The following is a 22,164-nucleotide window of genomic DNA, read 5'->3' as shown; positions in this document are numbered from 1 at the left end:
ATCTTCTGAAAGATCCTCAAAGGTCCCATGGTGATTTAGAGGCTTCTTCACAGTCTCTGCAGCCTTTGCCTGTCACTGCTGTCTGGCAAACCGATGTTCCACTGTGCCAAGCTTGTCCTTCGGGATGAGGTGTCCATATCAAAACATTTCTGTTGAATATGGCTAACACCTCTTTTGATATACCTTGCACTGCAGTCCTACACCGCTTTCACAAACTTTGTTGCCTGGAAATTTTGATCAGCAGTGACTTTCATTTTTTTTACCATAAATGAAAGCACGCAAGCATCCTCACCATTCAGCAGAGAGTCTCAGCCATTGACCGTTCTTGATATCTCACCCTGCCTACTTCTTGTCAGAGTGATTAAAAACCACTTGCAAAACTGTTGGAAATGCCTGAGAACATCATGTCTGCAGTACAGCTACAGGTTTGGGGTTTTTTTTGCAAGTCTCTTAACACTCCTCATTTGCATCTAATGATATATCCACAGGAAGCAGCCCCTACAGCTGAAGTTTTGCAGTGGCCCATGGATGCTCCCGCTGTGGTTTGGACCACTTGAGCCCCTGCTCACAGCCAGCTCTGAGCAGAGGTGGATCCAGAAGGATTCGAAGGGTCTGGTTTGGTGACCAGCTGCTGGAGCCAGCTGTGATGAGCAGATAGCGTTATCATTCCAGCTGTTTTCAGTAATGTGGGGCCATCCTTTCTGAGCTAGTTTTTGGTGGATGTATGCCAAAATCTCTCCCTAAAGCCCACTGGTGGTATTGGCACCATTCACCAACAGATGCGTTGCAGAAAAGAGCACTCACAACTTGAACTCCCTTTGCCTTAGTTCTCCCAGATGGCTAAAATACGGTGTTGAATGGGACTGAGACTTGCCAAACAAATGCCGCTGCCGCACACGTTTTATGGGTAAAGAGCAAGCTCCTGCCTCCTTACCCAGCAGTCCCAGTGGTGCCAGTGTCTGTCCTGGTCTCTTCACCCTCCTCTACCTGACCTGTGAAAAGAGAGGATCTTCCCACTGAGATTCATTTATCTCTGGGGTGGAGGATGGAATACACTCTTTGAAACCTTTAGCAGTACACACAAATAGAAGCAATGATCAAACAGATTATGTCATATAGCCAGGAATTCATGGACATTTAAATGGGATAGAAATATCACATTGGACTTAAACAACACCTGTGAATTCTGGTGATATTCTGGAACTTAATTTCCGTACGCTCAAATAAATGTTTGGTCTTAGTGATAGAGGGCGGTTAAAACCTCAGCAGGCATCAGCTCCAGCCATGTGGAGCACTCTTCTTGTTCCGGAGCATGGTTATGACTTGCTTGAATGCTCATGAAAAGAGATACACCTGCTTTTCCTGGACTCCTCCCAGTGACTTGGCGCATATGTGAAAATACATCTTCCATCTGCTGACTTCTGGTTGAAGTTTGTTTCTGTTCTTTAAGGTCTCCCTTTCAAACTCACAGAACCAGAAAAAGATCTGCTTCATACCAAAACTGTCAGTAAACGGTTCTGAGGAAGGAAAGCTGAAGAAATCCCAAAGAAGTCACTCAGTTATTCCCAGCAAGGAATGCTGGATGTAGTCACTTAACCCCTGGGTTTACACTGGTAGGCATTGCTGTGTTGAAATCAAGTCATACTTAAACTTCCAAAGTGAATTAATTTATCTGCTGCTCTGAATTACTTGTTTTGCTTGAGGAAATATGACAGCATTATCCAGAAATGTTCTCTTCTGAGTTGATTACAGAGATGAGTTGCTGGAAGGTATCAAACATTTACAATTCCAAAGGGAGAGAGAAGTTTATGCATGGTAAGAAACTGTAAACATTTCAGGTATTGCATACTTCTGACAGAGAAGGCAAGTATTTATGATATATAAACAGTCTGAACAAACATGAAGTTGTACAGGAAGGACATGATGGACCAAGTGGTTGCCTGGTGTAAATCAGTGTTGCTGTATTTGACTTCCTTAGTGCGAGCTGGTTCATGGTGGCTGAGGGTCTGGTTCAAGGGCAGACTGTAGTTGGTACGGGGATTCACTCTATTAAAATAAGCTCCCTGTTTATACAAATCTTTTGCAAATGTTTTCAAACACTTTTGAGGAGACAAAATGATAATGGAAAAAAGATCTTTTTTTAAATTATTATTTACTTTTTTAATCCTTGGATTTTCCATCTGTAAAAATAGGCTGATTTATTCTCAAAGGTAACTTAAACTATCCTAACTGTAGCAGTGGGAAGAACCCGGGATGTCAGAGATACCTGCAAGAGAACTAAAAGGGCATCATCAATAAAGTGAGTCAGTTAATGGCAAATTAAAAATGGGAAAAGCATCAAATGAATTTAAAAGTTGTTGGCATTGATTTTTCAGAGTATATCGTACTAGATAGCTTCCCCAGTAAACGTCCAAGGATACTTGGATCTAAAGTGTTCCTAGATACTAGCCAAGCTGCCACAATCTTTTTTAGTTTCCACAATCCATCTCCTTTGCAGCTAACCTAGCATGTACTACTCACTTTATTGACAGCTCCGTCACCTTTGGACTACAAGTCTGCGGTTAGCATGTGCGCACATATTTAACTTTCAGCAAAAGCACCGAGACTTGATATAATGCAGGAGGAGACCTTAATTGAGGTCTGTCCCTGTCAAGGCAATGTGAAAACAGATGCTAAGATTTCTCTGTTCCTTTCTAAAATCCTTAATCATGTCCTATTAGCAAGGAAACAGTTTTTGTTTCAGTAAAAAAAAAAAAAAAAAAAACGCAAAAATTGATTAAAAGAGAACTTGTTTAGCTAATTGACTATGAAAATAGACATAGAACCAAGTAATAAAATATGGTGGAATCTTTCAAATATATTCAAATGTATAAAATAGGGGGTTATCTATACCATAATCTAAAACAGGCTGATGCCTACAGCTTCCACACTTCTCAGTGTGGTAATGTTGTCCAAGCCTAAAGGTAGCCAGGCTTAGTTTATCTCGCCATAGCTATTTTTCTGAAACTCGGCTAGACTCCAAATGTCATGTATAGACAAATCAAGATCTGGTAGCCAAGACCATGCCAACTGCTTAATTAACCTAATTAACTGTCTAATTAAACTTATCTGCCCATGTCACTTGCCTGTCACCCTGTCCCTGGTAAGAAAAACATGATATAAACTGCATTTTATTGTATGATGTTGCTGGAATTCAGGCTATGAGCTGTTGCAAGTCACATTGTGTTTGCACATGACTCAAGCATCCAGGGGATCTGAAAAACTCATTTAGCTCCTCTCTGTTTGGAAGGTTTTAAAACTCATTTGGCAATTCTGTTTGGAAGGTTTTGAAGTCACTGCAAACTTAGCACAGGCTGAGAGACGTCTCTCCCCTGAGTTTTTCTTTCACTTCTTGCACAATCTCCCCATCTAGCTGATAAAGGTGTTCACCTCTTCTGAGGTCAAGAGAGATGCTAGACAAGGCCCTGGGGTTGGTCCAAAGCCTGCAGTAGGACACTGTGCAGTAAGAGTAAATCAAATTACCACATTGATAATGTTGTCTTCTGCCCAGGAGCAACTTTTCAAACGTGTGTATTTAACTCTAGCCATTTTCTAGCAAAATATCACTGAAAAGACAGCGGGTCTGCAACAAAATGCATTTCACTACTAGAGAGGGACAGAACTCAAGGTACAGTGCCCTGGTCTCTGGGGACGGCAAGTCAAAATCCAGATTCTCCTCCACTGCTCACAGCTAATGTTGTAGGCTCAGCTTAACTCATACATGTCTGCCCTTTCCATAGACTGGCAAGGACCAATTGCTCTTTGGATCTGTATAAACCATAAAATATCTCCCACAGTCATGAAATATAAATCACATAGTTAAGGACCAATAGTGATAACCAGACCATGACTCAGAGGAGAGCACAGGGGAGTAAGAACAAGGGCCCTAATTCGTCAGGGGATTTGTCAGGTAAAACCTCTATGTCGCCCCAGGGCTTGGCTATGTCTCATGTACCAAAACACCCCTGGTACTCCCTCCCTAATAATCTGACTCAGAGTAAAAAAAAATCCATCCTGCCTTCAACTCTGGTTGTAGGCTAGATAAAATGGGCATCTCAGGATGTAAACTAGGCCAGGATTACTGGTGTATCCTCTGTACAGCCCATCTCTAGGTATTGCTGGCTCCAGCAGTGCAGAGAAAGGGTGAGTTCTGTATAAAGCAGAAGGGAAATGCCTCCTCGCTACACCATACACCCAGCAGAGGAACCGAAGTGTGAGGTTCATACTGCATGAACCTGATGGATGCAAACAGAGTTCACCCCCTTGGAAGTCTGCAACTTATATTGAGCTCATGTAGAAGCTGAGGCAGCATCAAAGTTCAGATCTGGACCTGAAATCCCGCTCAGTCTTCAGTGTACTCTTAAATCCCTGTAGCACTCAGCGCTTTGGGGCTGGATTTAGGCAGCACTAGAGAAAAATGGATCAGCCCCCAGATTCTGGTCCTTGTAAGTCACTCGGCACAGCGTTCCTTACCGCCGTGACAGCCCATCCTTCAGCTGCCACGTAAGTCTCTCCTTCGGCACAGTGGTTTCGATTCACGCTACTAACACTGTAGAAAATGCATTCAGACCTCACTGCAATGATTTGTTTTTCTTCATTCAGTTTTGTTTCACCAGTTTTATTGGTGCCAAGCAGAACCAGGCCTTTAAAGACCTTATTTAAAAACCTTTTTATTGTGAATGTATATCGGGTGTCCCCTCCAGAGCTGACCAGCAAGCACCACACATGGCCAGGCTTGCCAAAATGCTCTGAGAAACTGCTCTTCCCTTTCCCCACTCCCCATGCTGCCTTTTGTGGTTCGCTATTTAGAGATCTGGATGGAAGAACAGATGGAATAAATCGTCTGGTGGTAGCCAAGTGACTGAACCACTTCTGGGAAATGCTGCATCTCTCTTTCTGTTGGATTTATATGTGAGATGCCCAGAAGTCACTCTTGTGTCAGGAGTGTCAGGAACAATTTGCTTTGCAAAGTGCTGTAAATCTCCGCGTCTGTTCTGCTTCCGGGAAGGCTCCCCAGCAGAGACGCCTGGAGCCCGCTCAGGGGGAATTTCCAGCCAGCCTGGGGCTCTCCTCTAAACCAGCATCCGTGTTGTTAGAGCATATAGGAATGAGGCCAAAACCACCATCTATATATCACCTCTGCGGATGTGGCATATAAGCAGAGGAAAAGGGGGAGGCACGCATTAAATCTTACAAGTACCATTTTGTTTTCCCTTCCTTCTTCTCTTCCACCCTCCTCCCCTCTCCTCCTTCCAACTCCCTGCTTTTTTTTTCAGTAGCTGATGGGGGTGGTAAAATTCCAAGGGGCCAAGACAAACTGTTACACGTTGTGATTTCTAATGGTTCCTCTTGAAAATTGCTGACAGATGCTGGTCCTGAGATCAGAATAGCAGAGGCTGCCAGCATGAGGCTCGGGGCCAGCCATTGATTCCTGTTTTTAATAGTGAAATCTAAATCTATGGTAACTCTCCAGGCAGAGACTATATGCCACTTTTCTCAAAGTTCCTCCTTGTCCCCTCATCTTCCTTCTTTATTCCTATTCCCTTTTCCACTTCCCAAGACTGTACCCTTTATTCTCCCTTGCATAATTATAGTTCATAACTAACTTTTCTATCGGTTTTTTTTTGGTTTTTTTCCTTTTTCCCTTCCTTGTTTCTTTTTGCTGTCTAGCTACTGGACTCTATGGATGTTTGCCCAGCTACAACTTAGAAAAAGTGCAGGAATTTGACTGATGCAGCAAGTTTCTCTTCTTTTTGGAGCCTCTAATTCACAAGACAGCCTATTTGTGTCTCAAAATAAGAGATGGATAGAGCCAAAGATGGAGATGGAATGGGGTCTTGTTCAGGATTGAGGTCAGTCAGGGTCTTGCAGAAGGAGACGGAGGTAAGCTGCCAGCTTAGGGAAGGAATGCGGTTTGATTCCAGCCAGACGTGTAGCTGCATTTGTGCACACTGTGGCTGAACTATTATTGCATCTATAATGTGCCCCGGCACCTGGCATAGCACTCTGGGCTTCTTCCTCGTTTAATACCAGCTCCTTGTGACAGAAGAGCAGCCCTAACTGGAAGTTTTGCAAAGGAAGAGATTAGGCACGGTTTCTGTTTTGCTGGTAGAGCTTGGAAAAACACTGACACAGTCCCAAACGTTGCCATGAATTTAAGAAACAAGAGCAGGCCCCGGGATGTGGAGAAGGGGAAGTATTTGTCCCTAGAAAGGTTAATAACATTTGGATGGAATTGGAAACTGCTGTTTTCCAAGGCAAAAATTTCTGCCAGCATGCAGGATTAAGTCTCCCATTTACCTTTCTAAGGATTGCTGTGGGTGTGGAAGCAAAGGGGTGTAGGGATGAGTACCTGGGCACTGGGTCCGAGGTCCTTAGTTTCAAGTCAATACATATGCATACCTGGGTGACCAAATCTGCTTTTTTTGGTTACTTCTTCGTCAACGTGCTACAGCCACAAGTTGTGGCGTAGGATTTACATTGGGTGTCACATGAAACACCTTCACTAGGGAGATAGCGCAGCACTGAGCAGGTTACTGGAGCGGCTGTGCCATCACGATCCCCAGGGGCTCTCAGCCTTGGCTGCCTTGACCTAGTACTGGCAGTAGTCCAATAGATTGGACTGGAAAACTGCAGAAATCCTTCCCAACCACCACTTCTGTGATTCTGTGATGTTCAGATGCCAGTTGGTGAGGGCAGGGTGTAAACACAAGTTCGGCAGAGCTCTTTCTCTGAAAATATTCACTACTGAGATACCCAGCTGAGGCATATCCCTGTTCCTGCAACCTGATCATAAAAATAGCAATGGCTACTCCTTACCTTTTATCTTCAACAGCAGTGTCAATAGACCTCAAGACAGCATCACAGAGTTACTTTGGGACGGAAAGTATGACCCATACAGAGCTGCGCTGCTTCACCAAGCCTTCCTTTCACCAGGGTAGCAATTCATGCATGGAAAGCCATTTTATGCCTTTTCCTGCCTGCAAGGGACTTGAGTACATCCCCTCGTGCTTATCCAACAAGCAAATGTTGGAGACTGAGATCTGCCAGAGATGTGAATCCTCAGCTTCCTGGCTGGCAGCACTAATGGTCACGCTTGCAGAGTGTTTTGCTGTCTTATTAGCAGCTGTCAACACAGCTAAGGGAATGCCTCTCACTCTGACCAGCAGCCACGGGAGATTAATGTGTGTGATCCTAGAGGAATTGTTTCTTCTGGCTGCCGATGTGCCACAATTAGCACCTTCATCTCTAAGCTGGTACTTGTTTCCTTATTAATAAAATGATTGTCAAGGATTTCCTTCCAGAGAGCTGGGGGAGTGCCATGTCAGAGAGGCAGTGATGATGGATCAGCTGAACAGAGGCACAGCTTGGGAGCTGTGCAGATATTGCTGGGCTCATGTCACCACCTCATTACTGTTGGTTTTTATGGCACCATACATATTCGGCTGCACTGTTTTCCTCCCATTGCAGACAGTGCAACAAGGGAGCTATCAGCACCTCCAAGGAGGCGCTCAACACAATGCAGGAGTGAGTTCAGTCCCTACACAAAGGACATCAGAAAAGCAGCCCAGGAGAAGTCTGAGGCATCCATAGGATAGGCTATGCATCCTTTCCTGAGGCTGGAGGATCATAACAAAATTTCAAAAGAAAACCTCATCTCCAAAATGGATATGTAGCACACTAACGTCCTCCTGTCTCATGGTTCCAAATAAGAGGTAGCCACGCTGTGTGGTGTCTCCAGTTGTTGGAGGGCACTGTGAAGTGCAGAAATAGATCATCTTCACAGTTGCATCTATACCACCACTAACATGGAAGGCAAGTTCTTCTGAATTTGTAACATAGGAAGTCTGAAAGGTGAAGGAGCTACAAAAGGGCATCTCCATAACTGGTTAATCAAAGAAATTCAAGCATCTGACTCGCTGACCTGCATTCATTTTCACTGGGGTCTTCAAACACTAGACAGCAGGGGAGAACCTCCTCGAAGCTGCAGCCATTCCTGAGCTGTGAGCAACGTAGTCCTCCCAGCTTCACGGGGACAGTGTTCATTCTGTCACATCATGAAAAAAAGCAGGAGCCATGGTATGTGCTCTGGGTGAGTATTTGTTCTTTAGCACTCTCTCGTCTGTAGCAGGTATGGGTATGGTGCTGTTCTGGATCTGCCGTAGGAGATATAACTGTTTGAGATCCCAGTGCAGACAGCGGCAGTCGCAGATATTTCATTCAAAACCAGAAGGAATTACATTGCTTCAACCCACAGGCGCCTAACCACAGATGGGCATTTAATACCTAACGTCGGAAACATGATCTGAGTCTTCCAACTCTTAAAACTCAAGTGTTACTCAGAGAGCGAAAGCACTAGCCTTGACTGTAAGAACTGATGAAAAAATATCAGTCCTTTAACTCAGTAAGGAACAGCACTGAAATAGCACATGTGTACAGAGAAACTCACTACACTGTTTGATATTCTTGGCAAAACACAGGGTGTATCTAATTGTGTTTTTCATTGCTGAGTTCACTGCCTGATCATAGCGAGTAAATGTTAGAGGAAGTAAGGTATATATATCTGGGTATATATTTCTATAAACATCTGTTATAATTGCTATTTATTATTTATAGTGCAGTAACACCTAAATCCCATCAGAAATTGCAGCTCTGTTGTTTTAGGCACTGTGCCCACCCAGAGCATCTCACACAGCCTTTGTCTTGACAGGCAACCTCAAATAGGGCAGCCTTGAGACTTGAGGTGGGCTTGGAACGGGAGAATGAGTACCATCCATTTGCCTTAGATATTGGGGCTGTCTGCTGGGAACACTCCTTGTGAGGGCACCAAACTGACTGCACGTTCTGCAGAGGGTTGTTCATACCTGGCTGGGGGATGTAGGGTATGAATGTGTACAGTTGCCAGAAAGCGCTTGTATTTCTTACAGTGGCTATAGATGACACAAGTTTCAGATCCTCCTCTGAGCTCAAATTCTGTGTGCGCAAACAGGAGAATGAAAATATAAAGAGAAAGTCTAAGGCTGAACAGCAAGTGCTTTCATGTCACAAAGATGTAGTAAATATGAAGTCAGTGGGGCTTTTTGCATTCCTACTGATCTGGTTCTTTGCCAAGAACTGTGCAGACTTTATAAAGTCCACCTAGGGAGCTCATACAGGAGGAGGAAGATAATGGTGTCTTGTCTTTGAAGTGTTTTGTTTTCTGCCTGGAAATACTCCCATGCAGAACCAAGCTGCGATGGGAGAGAGATGGGGAACAAACAGAGGTCCAGAATACATAAATAACCATGACAGGTCTTTTGCACAGCCAAATTGCTTTGCACATGGGAAGAACTAAGTGGGGTGGAAAAAAACCTATAGGTTAAAACGCAGGGGACTGCCTCTGCTAGAAAATGACTCATTATTAACAACACTTGTCAAAAATAAGTCCCTTCCCCTCGCCCAGGATTGAAAACACATTGGCTACTAAAGCGTATAAAGCCAAAATGTTTTCAGTACCTATTACAGAAAATGTGTGAGACCCCTGAGCAAGAGATTTCTGTAAAAGAAGGTGGGAAAGGTTTGGGTTTTTCTACCCTAGCAATCAGGTAATTATGCAGGCAGAGGGTACCAAGCAAGAACTCCTTGCTGGCATCTGTTGTCAGCCACACATCAGAGCCACCCACAACTCCAGAGCTCAAATTCCTGTCGTGCACCAAACCAGGATCCCTGATCGTTGGGGTGAGAAATGACATGAGCGAGATCAGCATCTGACTGGCGCTGTCTTCCTTGGTCTGTATTTTCTGCAACCTGTAGGAAAGAACTTACAAGACGGTGCCGCTGAGGTAGAGCCGTGAGCATGGGCTAATTTGTGTCTAGACAGGCTGCCCTCGCCTCTCCCTGGCCTCCCTGGTGCTAACGCACTGCCTTTAATGCACTGTTCCAGCTGGAAGAGGAAGTGCTGAAACGCAAACCCGAGGAAACGGTGTTGATGTCACTCATACCCTGATTATGTCGCTGTACGGCCGCATCTGTTCGGTACCTCACAATAAACTGTGATCCTTGTCCTCCTCAGGGGCCTGTTCAGGCACAGTCTAGAGCATTTCTAGCTTACGGGCTTGGGTTTCTTCACATGGAAACCGAAGCGCAGGAAGGGCTGAGCAGCGTTGAGATTTGGTCCCATCACAGAGCTGGAGCTTTGCCAGTACTTACACCTAGACCTGAGGGCCAGGAAGCATTCTTGGGTCCTACAGTGTTGCCTGGCTTATTAATCGTGGCCTCATAAACCTGGTTACATCAAACACCTTCTTAGTTCACACTTGCATCATGGGGAGATTATAAAAATCAAGCGTAGGGATATGAGAGGACTTCATCAACCTTTTGGGTGTCAGAACTGGAGGCTGAAAAGTTTATACGAAGGTTGCAGAAATGCAGTCTGTGTGGTCCACCTCGGCTTTCTTGCTGAAGGAATTTTTAAAATTGGAAATATAAAAATTAACAATTAAAAAGTAAACAAAATAAAGCCAGAAACAAGTTTTAAACACAAAATTCTGTTTTTCCTCTTCTTAGCAATCTCTTTTAATGGCCATCTCACATAAAGACTGTGACTAATAATCTGCACTTAATTTATCACATATTTTTATTGGTAACCTAAAATCACACAAACATCCTCAGATTGTTGCCTTTCTTTCCTAGATGCTATTGTAAAAGTTTCAGAGCTAGCAAGGGAAGTTATTTCACTGGTCGTGGTGCTTGGGAAGAGCCTGTTCAAGTCTAGGTTTAACGGAAGACTTCTCAGGTGACCTCAGTAAATGCTCCGATGGTATTTCAGTGCTTAGCTGTGATTGATTTCCATGGAAATGAGGTGCCTAAATTCCTTGCAAGAGAGCAAGTTGCAGGACAGGGCGATGACTGGCCTCGGCACGCTGTAACGTGAGAGTGATCTGAGGAAACCTTTGTGGGTTACCTTTCACTGAGGGCTGCAAATCAGCCAACACAACAACTTCTTGGTGCATTTGGGCCCTTAGGTTGGTTATTTCTCTGTTTCCTATTGGCAAAATGAAGATTTGAGTATTTTCTCCTCAAAGGAGCGAAGATGAATAAATTTGCATTTATAAGTTTGACCTATGTTAGACAAATACTGGAATATATGAAAGGTGTCATCAATATAATACTGAAGTGGACATCTGCATGAATGTGTCTTGTGTGACTTGTTGATCGGTTGCTGGTAACAGGGTCCTAAAAGCTGGGCCCTCATATTCTCCTGGAGAGAAAATTGTTCCTTGTTAATTATTTGTATTTTGTTAAAGATTATCGGAGCTGCCCAGCACCTTTTGGAAATGTATTAACAATTCCCTTATATGATGAGAAAACAAACCAGTGATTTCTTCTGCTTGCTGTTTTCCTTCTACATCTTTTTCTGTGCTGCATTGGTAAAGGTTTTATGAAACTGAGCAATGCCCTCAGGAACACACACAACACCAGAAAAGGCAGCAGCAGGCTCAGGTTTGGATAGTCCAGCTTTTCTCAGATTCCTGGTTTCAAACAACCCCTTGGGGAGGCAGGAGGTGTGGGTGACCCCAGGCCTGCGGCAGGGCTGAGGAGGTTCCTCGCTAGTGGAGCCAGGGAAAGTAAAATCAAGAAATAACAGCAGAGCAGAAAATGAGTGTGGGGAGAAAACATGCCATGGGGGAGATTTGCTTGCCATTTCTGGGGAAAGTGGCTCAGACTGGAAAAAAGTCACAGAGGTACATCAGGTATAGCGGGCAACGGTGATATCCTGCAGGACACAGCAGTGGGTCAGGGTGGGTGAATAGGTATTTTCAGGTTTGGAGACAGTTTGTGTCCTTCTTACAGTGCAGGCAGAACTTAAGCCTGTCAGAAACAGGCCTAGTTTGCTGAATCACTGAAGAAACTGTCTTAAAATCTTGGGATTCCCTTTGCTAGATGCAGCCAGGAGCTGCTGACCACCCTCTGCATGCAACCCCAGGCAGGGAGCTGCCAGTGCAGGCACAAGGGACTCTATTAGTATAAATTGTGTTTATATGGGATATATAGTGTTTCTCTAAGCAAAAAGGTATCCAACACTTGAGGATCTAAACAGATCTCCATGGCATTGAGTTGTGCTGTGCTACCCCTACGGGGCCACATGTTTGCAGGTTATTGGCCTCACCGGGGAAAGCAGGAGGGTGTACACTCCTGCAGGGACCTGGGGAACACAGGGGCTTGTGCTGTCACTCTGGCTCACCTCTTTGCTGGATTACTTTGATTTTTATTTTTTTTTTTTTCATAAACACCCCCTGTCAAGGTCTCTGTGCGTGGCTTTATGGCTGGGGCTGAAGTGGTGATGGTTGGTCCCTTCATTCAGAGCCTCTTCGCCACAATAACAGTCAATCCATCTAACCCATCGATAGACCCTCTAGATCGTCTCTTCAGAAACAATTCATTCATCCATCAGGATTCTCCCTTTTATTATTAACCTTGAAAAATCCTCCTCATGTCACAGTCTATCTCTGAGAAAGAGCTGGGCACCAGGATGTGTTGCAATGACTGTGGGGATCACGCCGGCTAGTGACTGCAACACGAAATGCAGTCGTTCGCTGACAGCTGGCTCTTTTTACCTTTCTTGTTTCTCTTTTTCCAGTTCCCCCCGCTGACGTTTGTGTGTAATTAGAGAAGAGAAAATTAATGAGTAAATCATAGGAATTAAAAATGTCTCCAAAGCAGATGGATCCTATTAGCTATACTTCTCAGGCTGCAGTAGTTTGCCAGTGCTTGGGACAAACTTCTGAGCAGTCAGATGTGCAGACGCGTATTGATGTGGCAATTACATGCAGCATGTCAAGTGTCAGAGAAGATACACATCAAGGTAGCCTAGGAAAAAGAAGAAATCTTTCAGTTCATCTTTATAGCATAAACAAATCTACTGGTTTAGACAGATCAAAAATTTATCCCTAGATTGAGAATACAACAAACCAAAACTGACAGAAGCCCAAACCCACCCTTCTGGCTCCATTGATTTTCACATTCTCTATAAGAAAAACATGTCCCCCAGAACCTGCACAATCTGATGTTTGCCAAAGTGCTGGATGCCTCTGGGATGATTCTTGTGAGATTCCTTAGTTTTTCAGCTGCCAATCAGTTCTCTGAGTCTCTGTGCCAGATCCTTAGGACTCACAGTTTTGGTCCAGTTTGTTAGCTTGAACAGGGCGCTGCAATGCCCATACATACCTAACAGCACTGTTGTAACAGCCATATCCTCCTGACAGTATCTGAATTAAAAAAACAGTAATAGGATCCAAAACGTTGATCAAGTGGGAGAACTCCTTAGCTCCTTTCTGTGGTTCTTAAATGGGGAAAATTCTCCTCAAGCAAATACCCCACAAGTACCTATTCTGCAAGACAAGGTCATAGAGAAAAGCACATCAGGCTTGACCAGCGCCGATGGATGTCCCCTCTCCTTTCATGAGTGCTCCCAACACCACTGTTGGCTTCATCGCTTGTTTGGACATTTCAAACCAGCACTTGGGACTTGCTCCACATCGCACAGCAGCTCGTCTCATGCAAGGCACAACCACTTTTAGCCTCAACTAGAAGACAAGTCCAAGGGCTGAATCAGGAGAAAAGTAATGTTCAGAGAGTAACACCAGGGAATATTGGTCATGCCAGAGATTAAAATGTGTTCCAGTGAGCTCCAGAAGAGTTTAATGAACACAGATGATGTGACAGCTATGGATAGCAGAATTTCATATAAGCTTTCAGGCAAAAATCAGTTGTCAGAAATCTTCAGCACACATTTCAAAATCTTTCACACAAATCTCACTTTCCTGCCAAGAAAAACTTTCTCTCTTTGAAAAGCAGAAAGAGTTTTCAAAGAGCCTTTCTCGCATCATTTAGTTATTATGATCGATTTACATGTCACCCAAGATACCATGCCCTTGACTTTCCTTGTATCAGTAGCGACTGGCAGAAAGCGGGGGGCAGAGCAGACAAGCCAGCCAGCGTATCTGCCAGTGTCTCCCCCAGCGAGACGAAGGGACTTTATATTGTTGGTTGTGTGCAAGGGGAGCAACAGTAGGACTAAAAGGGTGACTCAGTTCCTCTGTATGGCATTGGTCTGGAACTTGAAAACCAAAGAAAAGCATGTACATTAAACCTTTGCCTTCTAACTCTATCAGTTGATCTAATAAAGTATAAATTCTATGATTTCTCCCCACAACGCCTGCCGCACTGAAGTCCTGGGCCATCACATCTCCTGCAAAACTATTATGCCATGACATGTAATTCTGGCACTGTAAAGGGTGTGAAAACTTCTAAAGGAAGGTACAGAATTTACATGAAGGTTGAGAAAATGCTTTAGAACAGGAGCATAAATTGGTTAAATATGATTGGTAAAGGAAAATATTGAGAGGTGAAGTAAATATGTTATGTAAGTACATTCCTGGGGAAAAAAATAAAAAACTGGGCCATGCTGAGCTCCTCAGTTATCCAGCAAAGTAAGAAGCAGCAGATAAGTCTGGAGCTGAACAAATCTGTGTGAGAAAGTCTGTGTTGCTGGATGTTTTCATACAAAGCCTTTCTGGAAGAGACATTTTAGACAAACACAAATTATTTGGCTCAGAATAATTAGGTGAAATGTAATGGCCTGGCCCACGCAAAATGCTGGAGTAGGTAATCTAGCAATGCCCCCTGACCATAACATCCCTGAATATGCTTTGTGGCTGCCCACCCCATGAAGAGCTGTCGGATAGCGATGCAACCAAAGAGTGGGAGTGGGGACAGAGGTTAAGTGACTTGCCTGAGGTCTTGCGGTGGAGCAGGAAAGCGAAACCCCTGTCTCCTGACCACCCTACTCTCCCTTGTGTGCTGTCCTCCTCTCTCGTTCCAAGCTGTGTCTTCTCCTCCACACAGCTGGTCAGGATACTAAAAAAAGAAAAAGCCAGCTAAGGAGATTAGCCAGAAGGTCTGAGGTAGTTTCCTGTTCACATGATGACTTTCCAAGCTAATGGGGCTGTTGTCCTATCCTTATAATGGTAATTAATGGAAAATCGTATTAACCTCCTCAAGCAGATCAGGACAAATAATTTGTGTATTGATGGCTGGAAGGTTGGGTAAGATATCTGCAGGTCAGGTAGCCAGGTGTGTGCCACCAACAGCACCTACTGGTCCTCTGAGAGGTCTGGACTCCTACTGGTTTTGACAGAATGTGTGTCAGACCAGTACATGTTGGTTTACAGCAGTAGTTAGGTGTCTTTACTGCCATACAGCCAATGGGGAAACTGAGGCACGGGGTGGCAGTTGACTTTTCCAAGATGTTACAGCAAGTCCCTAGCAGATCTGCATACAGCAACGTTGTACACAGCAAATGGGCCTTCTTGTCATATTTTGTGACACCTGACAGCAAATCTGGGCCTTCCCCAACAGAAAAAAGGAACAAAGCTGAGAACAGAATAGTCAAACTTTTACGAGACATCGCTAATTGAGGATTTGGGATTAGTTTGTATCTAGTTTGTGAATAACTCAGGCCATTTCTATTTTCTTTGCAGCTATTTCTCATATCTTAGAAATGAAAGCTGCCAGATGTTCCTGCTAGATAAACGAAGTGCCAGTGCCATATGTAGTAAATAACATGAAGTAGTAAACATGTAGTAAATGACATATGTAGTAAATAACCACCTCAGGATGAATACTTCTTTGTCCCCTTGGCTGAAAGGCACTGTCATAGCCTTTTTCTTGGTTTAAAGCTAATTGATGCTTAAAATTCTCTATATTTCAATCCTCTGGCAGACCAGTGTCTTTGAAGGCGCACCCCATCTCCTGTGAAAGGCTTGGTGGCAGTGTGGGTCAGCCAGCACGTCTGCAGTCTGGCGGCTACCGAGTTGAGACCTGTTGCCTCCTGCTGAGAACTGAGGCTTGTTTGCCCTTGAGAGTGTATAGGATCTCCTGGCTTCTCCTCTCGGGGAAAAAGGCTGTTGTCTGCATGAAGGTTGGAGTTCAGGGGAGAAGTCACACTACTTGCGTGAAATGAAGACCCAGCAGTAGGAAAGAGTCTACTTGCGTGAAATGAAGACCCAGCAGTAGGGAAGAGTGAGAAATCGGGCAGCTCTGGGAGGTGAAGTCACAGAGCATAAGGATTACTATTATTAGAATTTATTATTATTTATTTCCTCAAAGGAGAGGAAGGAACATTATGTGCTGGAAGGGTTATGCACTACACAGCCTGCAGGAAGAAAGTGGCTCTTGAAAAGCTGCTAACTAGGTTATGGGTGAGGAAGGAGATAAAAACCATCATGAACGCATGTAAACCCCCTTAATCAGGCTCAGCCCACCTTCTTACCTCCAAGCATAATGGCTGTCTGAAATCTGAACCCATATAAGCCAAAACACAGATGTCTAAGCACAGATGAAGAAGTGTAACCTATAGTAATTCAGTATTTCTTTCCAGGCTTCTCCACACCATTTCACACCATTAAGCTCCCTGAGACGATGTGTTAGGACACAGATGCTGCATGACTGGATCTGGAACAATATGGGTGTTGATCCCCTTAGGCATCCCTCCAGGTTTGCCCCCATATTTCCACCCTCAGTCCCCACCAAATGCCCAACCAAAGCACAGGCTTCAATCCCAGAAAGTGGAAGCACTCATGGAATGCAGTCCTGGTGAACTGGTCTGAAAATACATCCTTTTTTGTGAGTTTGTGCAAATGCTGTTGCTGCTTGTGATAGGGAAGGGGCTGAGGACTGCTGGTGGGAGCAACCTGGCTCCACGGGGTCTTTCTCCCAAACTCCTCTAACCAGACTGTTAACAGGGAATAGTTTTGACTTAGTATCCTGCACAGTGACACTCACCAAACAGTTTCTCAAAAGATGCTTCAAAGCCTGACCAGCATCACTGGAGCTGTTGTTTTCTTTTCATTTTGTTTTGTAAACTGACTTTAAGCCAATATCAATATTTATCTGCAACTAGGGAAGTGTTTTGCTGCCAGGAATTTGAATGTTCTGTTTTCCTCCAACTATAAATGGGGCAATTACTAATGAGAATATTTCCAAAATGAATGAGCGGAACATTAATTTCCCTTAGCCCCAGTCTCTAGTCGTCCCACAAATAGCCCTTTACATGTTTTTAAGTCTTATCTGATGGTTAACTTGCAGGCTCCACTACAAAATACTATTTTATTAAGATATTCTGGGTATTGCTGTCCCTCAGACTTTAGTATCTAGTTTTGTCCACATTAACTCTTGTTGATGAGTATGTTTCTTCTGTGTCCTTTACTAGAAAAACTTTTTTGAATCACAAACCATAGAAGAAGTTTGAAAGGCACCTTAAGGAATTGTTTAGAATCATAGAATCATAGAATGCTTTGGGTTGGAAAGGACCCCTAGAGGTCATCTAGCCTGCCTGAGCAGGTCCCTGCATGAGCAGGGACACTTTTAACCAGATCAGGTTGCTCACAGCCCCATCCAACCTGGTCTTGAATGTTGCCAGGGATGAGGCCTCCACCACCTCTCTGGGCAACCCTTTCAAGTGTTTCACCACCCTCATTATAAAGAATTTCTTCCTTATATCCAGTCTAAACCTACCCTGCTTCAGTTTAGAACCATCACCCCTTGTCCTGTCACAGCTGGCCCTGCTAAAAAGATTTTCCCCACCTTTCCTATAGGCCCCCTTTAAGCACTGAAAGGCCGCAATCAGGTCTCCCCGCAGCCTCCTCTTCTCCAGGCTGAACAACCCCAACTCTCTCAGCCTGGCCTCATAGGAGAGGGGCTCCAGCCCTCGGATCATTTTAGTAGCCCTCCTCTGGACCCGCTTCAACAGTTCCAGTTTAGCTTGCTCCATGCCCAAGGCTGGATCGGCTACACCTGAACTGTTGTCTGCAGGTAGTGGTCTGAATTGCCTGCACTCAGCAACCTGTAACCTTGGCAAGTCTACAGCTGCCTTACACAAATTATTCAGGTGATTTACTATTCCTGTGCATTCCCTACAGTTTCATCAATCTTCCTCAGCTACGCTTTAAACTTCGGCCTTATTGTCCTTACCACAATGGATACAGTAAATGTTTTATTCCCTTCCTTTTTGCAATTGCCTTCCACATATTTAAGCACTGTTATCATGGCTTTTCTTTGCCTTCTCTTCTCCAGGTTTAAATAGACCAAGTCTTTTCAATATTCATCACAGGTCACATTCTCTAGAGCTCTGATCATTCCTCTTGCTTTTCTTTGGACTTCTTCCAACTGATCTCCCAGTCTTTCTTGATGTGTGGTGCTTCAAACGGAATGGTCTGCCAGCTGGAGTCTCATGGTGTGAGCCGACTGGCAGGTGATCTATCAGCTCACACAAAACAATAAAGGGATATAAAATAGAAGATGATGCCTACATGTCACCGGCTCCTAGTACATCTACTATCTGTTAATGTTTCTACTAAGCTGTATTGTGTACTGGTGTGCCAGCTGACACCAACAGACCAAAGAAGCCTTATGTTCCTTTCCACCTACGCTTTGGCCAATGGTGTTCTGATTAATTTTCAATAGTGGGAGGGTGATATGGGTTCCAAACCTGCTCCTTTTAAACCATCCATCATTATTAACCCACTAAGCCAAATAAAAATCTTCTTTGATGATAGCTCATGCCCCTGGGGAGGAAAAGGTTGGAAGAAAAGTTGGAGAAAATGAGACAATTCATTAATTACCCCACAGCAACTTAGTGGGAGGCTGGATATTTTCCTAAACTCCCAAGCTGTTTTGTGCACACAACCTCCTCCACATTTTTTTCTACTTGGTACATTATTTCCATCCCTCTGCTAAACTCTTGGTGTTGCCAGTTGCCAAACTAAGATCTTGCAAATTCTCCCTTGCTGTTGAAAACAGGGTCATTTCTATGAATCACTCAGACTGAGAGGAGTTATCACATGCCAAGGTACTTATGATGGATAGACTTTAATGGAATCTGTGACTTCACATATTTATATGTATAGATCAGCTTCCAGCTGTGGAAGGATTCCCTCTTCTCTATCAGTTCAGCTTGGGATGTGATCTCACCACATTTTGGTTTCTCATGGAAGACCTCCAAGTAAAGCCCGGATTACTGTGGAAGCTGTGCTGTAGACTTAGTAGTGGTCCTTCTCCATTTCAGCTTCCAAGCCAGACTCTTATTGTAAAGTTTGCACGGTGTCCATATGAATCACCATGCTCATGGTAAAGGATTGAAGCCAAGTCCCTCAACGCCAGTATCCCAGATACCTGTAACTTTTGCCTGTGAAGTAGCAATTTAATCCAGCAACTACATTTCTCTTTCTAAAACTCAGACCTAACATTGCTAAATTAGTTCCTGATTTGCATTAAAAGTTGCTGCATTAGAAGAAAAGACGGTGCAGCCAGGGCCTAAGTAGGAAATGCCGTACTTCCTAACATGCTTCATTAAAGCATGCACACAAATACCTCTTTGCGTAATGAGCCCCCAAAGTGTGGGGATGATCCAGTCAAGAATGAGTCTGAAGTTCTCTGTCCTCTGCCCTGTGTTGTCTCTGAGCTGCAGTTGGATGTGAAGCTGTTCCTTCCACTTGTCCTTGCCCCGTTGATCAGGGAGTTTATCAAAGAGGAATAAGATGCTATTGTTTAGCATTTTGTTTCTTTAGGATTTCTTGTCTTCAATGCAATGTAAAGTGTAGGCACTATACTGTTCTCTTTGGATATGGCATGTGCACAGTTTAAAGACCTGCTCTTAAAACAGTATAGATTAAGGCTTGATTATTCAATGTTAACTTTATGGAAAGTCAAACACAAACACTGGATATTTGTAAGATTTTATTAATATGCATATTTGGATTAACAGTTAAAAAAAATCTCTGATGCTCTTATTCAAGTAGATTGTGGGCAGGAGGTGAGGTTCAAAAATACCCTCTCAATAATTCCATCTTGAATTCGTGATTACAGATTGCCAGCATGAGTTTAAATAGAAATTAAAATAACTTTTTTTTTTAATTCTTTAAAGATCTAAATTGCTAATGGTAGGCATTGCAGAGTGGAAGGAAAGATCATTAACTGTCTACATTCACAAATTAAAATTGTGTTTTTTCAGTCCTAAGAAAGGCTGAAAGAAATGCAGGGCTGTGTATTTTTTGCACTCACTTAATATTCCCTGTGAGCACATTTCCCTCGTTGGAAGGGGACAGGCTCCTGACCAGCACTGCACCTATAGCTTCCAGCAATCCCAGAGAACTCTGATTTCATGTCATGGGGCCAGGAACCAAAACCGTACAGGAGATCCTGGCATTCAAATTCAATCCTCAATTTCCTTCACACTCAGAAAGGCAGGAACTCTCAGTTTTGGTTTTGACATCTCTCACTTCACATGGTATCTAGCTTATTGTTTGGCTCTTTGGCCATCTTTTCCACTCCAGAATTTTCTCTTATTACTGTAGCATCTTACCCCATCTATTTTGTGGACAATGCATTAGACAATCTTCATGAAAGCATCTCTGTTCTTCAGTGTATTTTCTAAAAAGGCTGAAAGTTAATGCTTTCTCCACTCGGGAGGCAATGTATGTGTATCTGGCATAGCCTTAGCTTCCTTTGGCTGTAAAATACAATATCCCTCCCTGGTCTTAATGCCACATCTGGTGTATGGCTGTAAGCTGCTAAGGGCAGCTGTTGTATGTTCTGGGAGACCATAAGCATTTGTTGGCATTCCCTGGGATTATCACCAAGGCAGACACATGCTGGGGAAGAACCAAGGCCCACTTCAGATAATGATGACTTCTGTACTTGTTACAGATTTGGTCTCAAGCCCAGAAACCTTTCTGAACCTACTAGAGGTGATAATGCCACAAAGCTGAAGAAATACTTGAAAATGCATATAGCAAGGTTTCCCACCCTGTTAAAGTCGGTTGCAGAAGTTCCTCTGCCATCAACAGGAGCACGAACAAGCCCTGCCAGAGGTGAAGGAGGGCTGCCACCTTCTCAGGAGGGCTCATTGAAAGAGAAACAATAAAGAAAACAAGGAATAAGCATGTGATTCACCCTCTGAGCTCCCCAGAGTCATCCAGGCCTGGACCGCTGCATGTGCAGAGGCAGATTAATTGGAAAGCATTTATTAATAATTTAAGAATAGGCTGACTCTTGGCTATGTGCTCATCCCCGGCAAGTTTCTCATACCACTGATTCAGTCAGGCCAATTCCATCATGTGACATTACACAGAGGTACTTGCTTGCTTACATAGTGGGAAATAATGCAGAAAAATGCACTAGCCAGAGGGAATGAAAATGCAAAGAGCATAAATTTATGCTGTTGCTCTGAGTCTGAGCCTGTTTTTAAATCCTCACTTGCCTTCTCTCCATATTGTTTTACCAGCACCTTGGCTAAGCCTTGGAGCTTTCTTGAGGATCAAGTTTGAGCACGCTCCATGCTTTATCATATCCTGTGTACCTATTCATGTAAGTGGGGGAGTGCAGTCAACATGTTATGTTCCAATCTACCAGTAGCTACAGTAGCTATCTCCCAGCATGTTCATCTCTTTTTTTAAATTCCTCTCTCCCCATCAGATACCCAGGCCACGGGGCAGCTGGGAAGCGGGAATCTGCTGCAAAAAGAAGCAGAGCATCCTCTGTACTACATGGAAACTACAGTCAATGGGATGACTGACATCTTCTGAAACTGGAATACGCTGGGGCTGAGTGTTGTGGACTAACCTTAAGTTGCATTTGCAAGGATATGTTTGTGTTTTGGTTTTTTTAAATTGTAGTTTGGATGCATCTAAAATCTCACGGTGAACTGGAGATTTTCTGAGACTGTACATAAATATGATAAAAGTACCACAACAATGTGAGCTGGAGACTTTAAACAGAATTAGGTAGAACCAGCTTGCAGGTTTGGACACCCTAACAGGTCTCTTCAAGGACTCAGATGACACCTATCTCTTGGCTTTTAACACAAATCCCAGAATCCTACCTCCTCAGTCAGTCTCCCCAGTGGTGGCAATCCACAGGGGTCTGACTTTAGTTCTAACAGTCTACCAATACATTCAGTTTATTTTCAAAGCTTTTTTTCTGAAATGCTAAAATTAATCAGAGAAGAGATCGTCTACACGGTATTACGGGTGTTAAAAAAGGGTGGATTAGGGGCATGTCCTTTTCCAGTGAATCTCTCGGGATACC

The sequence above is a fragment of the Egretta garzetta genome, unplaced genomic scaffold (genome assembly GCF_000687185.1).
Source record: "Egretta garzetta isolate BGI_Z169 unplaced genomic scaffold, ASM68718v1 scaffold190, whole genome shotgun sequence".
Taxonomy (NCBI): Eukaryota; Metazoa; Chordata; class Aves; order Pelecaniformes; family Ardeidae; genus Egretta; species Egretta garzetta.
The sequence above is the reverse complement of the archived record's forward strand: the minus strand, read 5'-3'. Positions refer to the sequence as shown.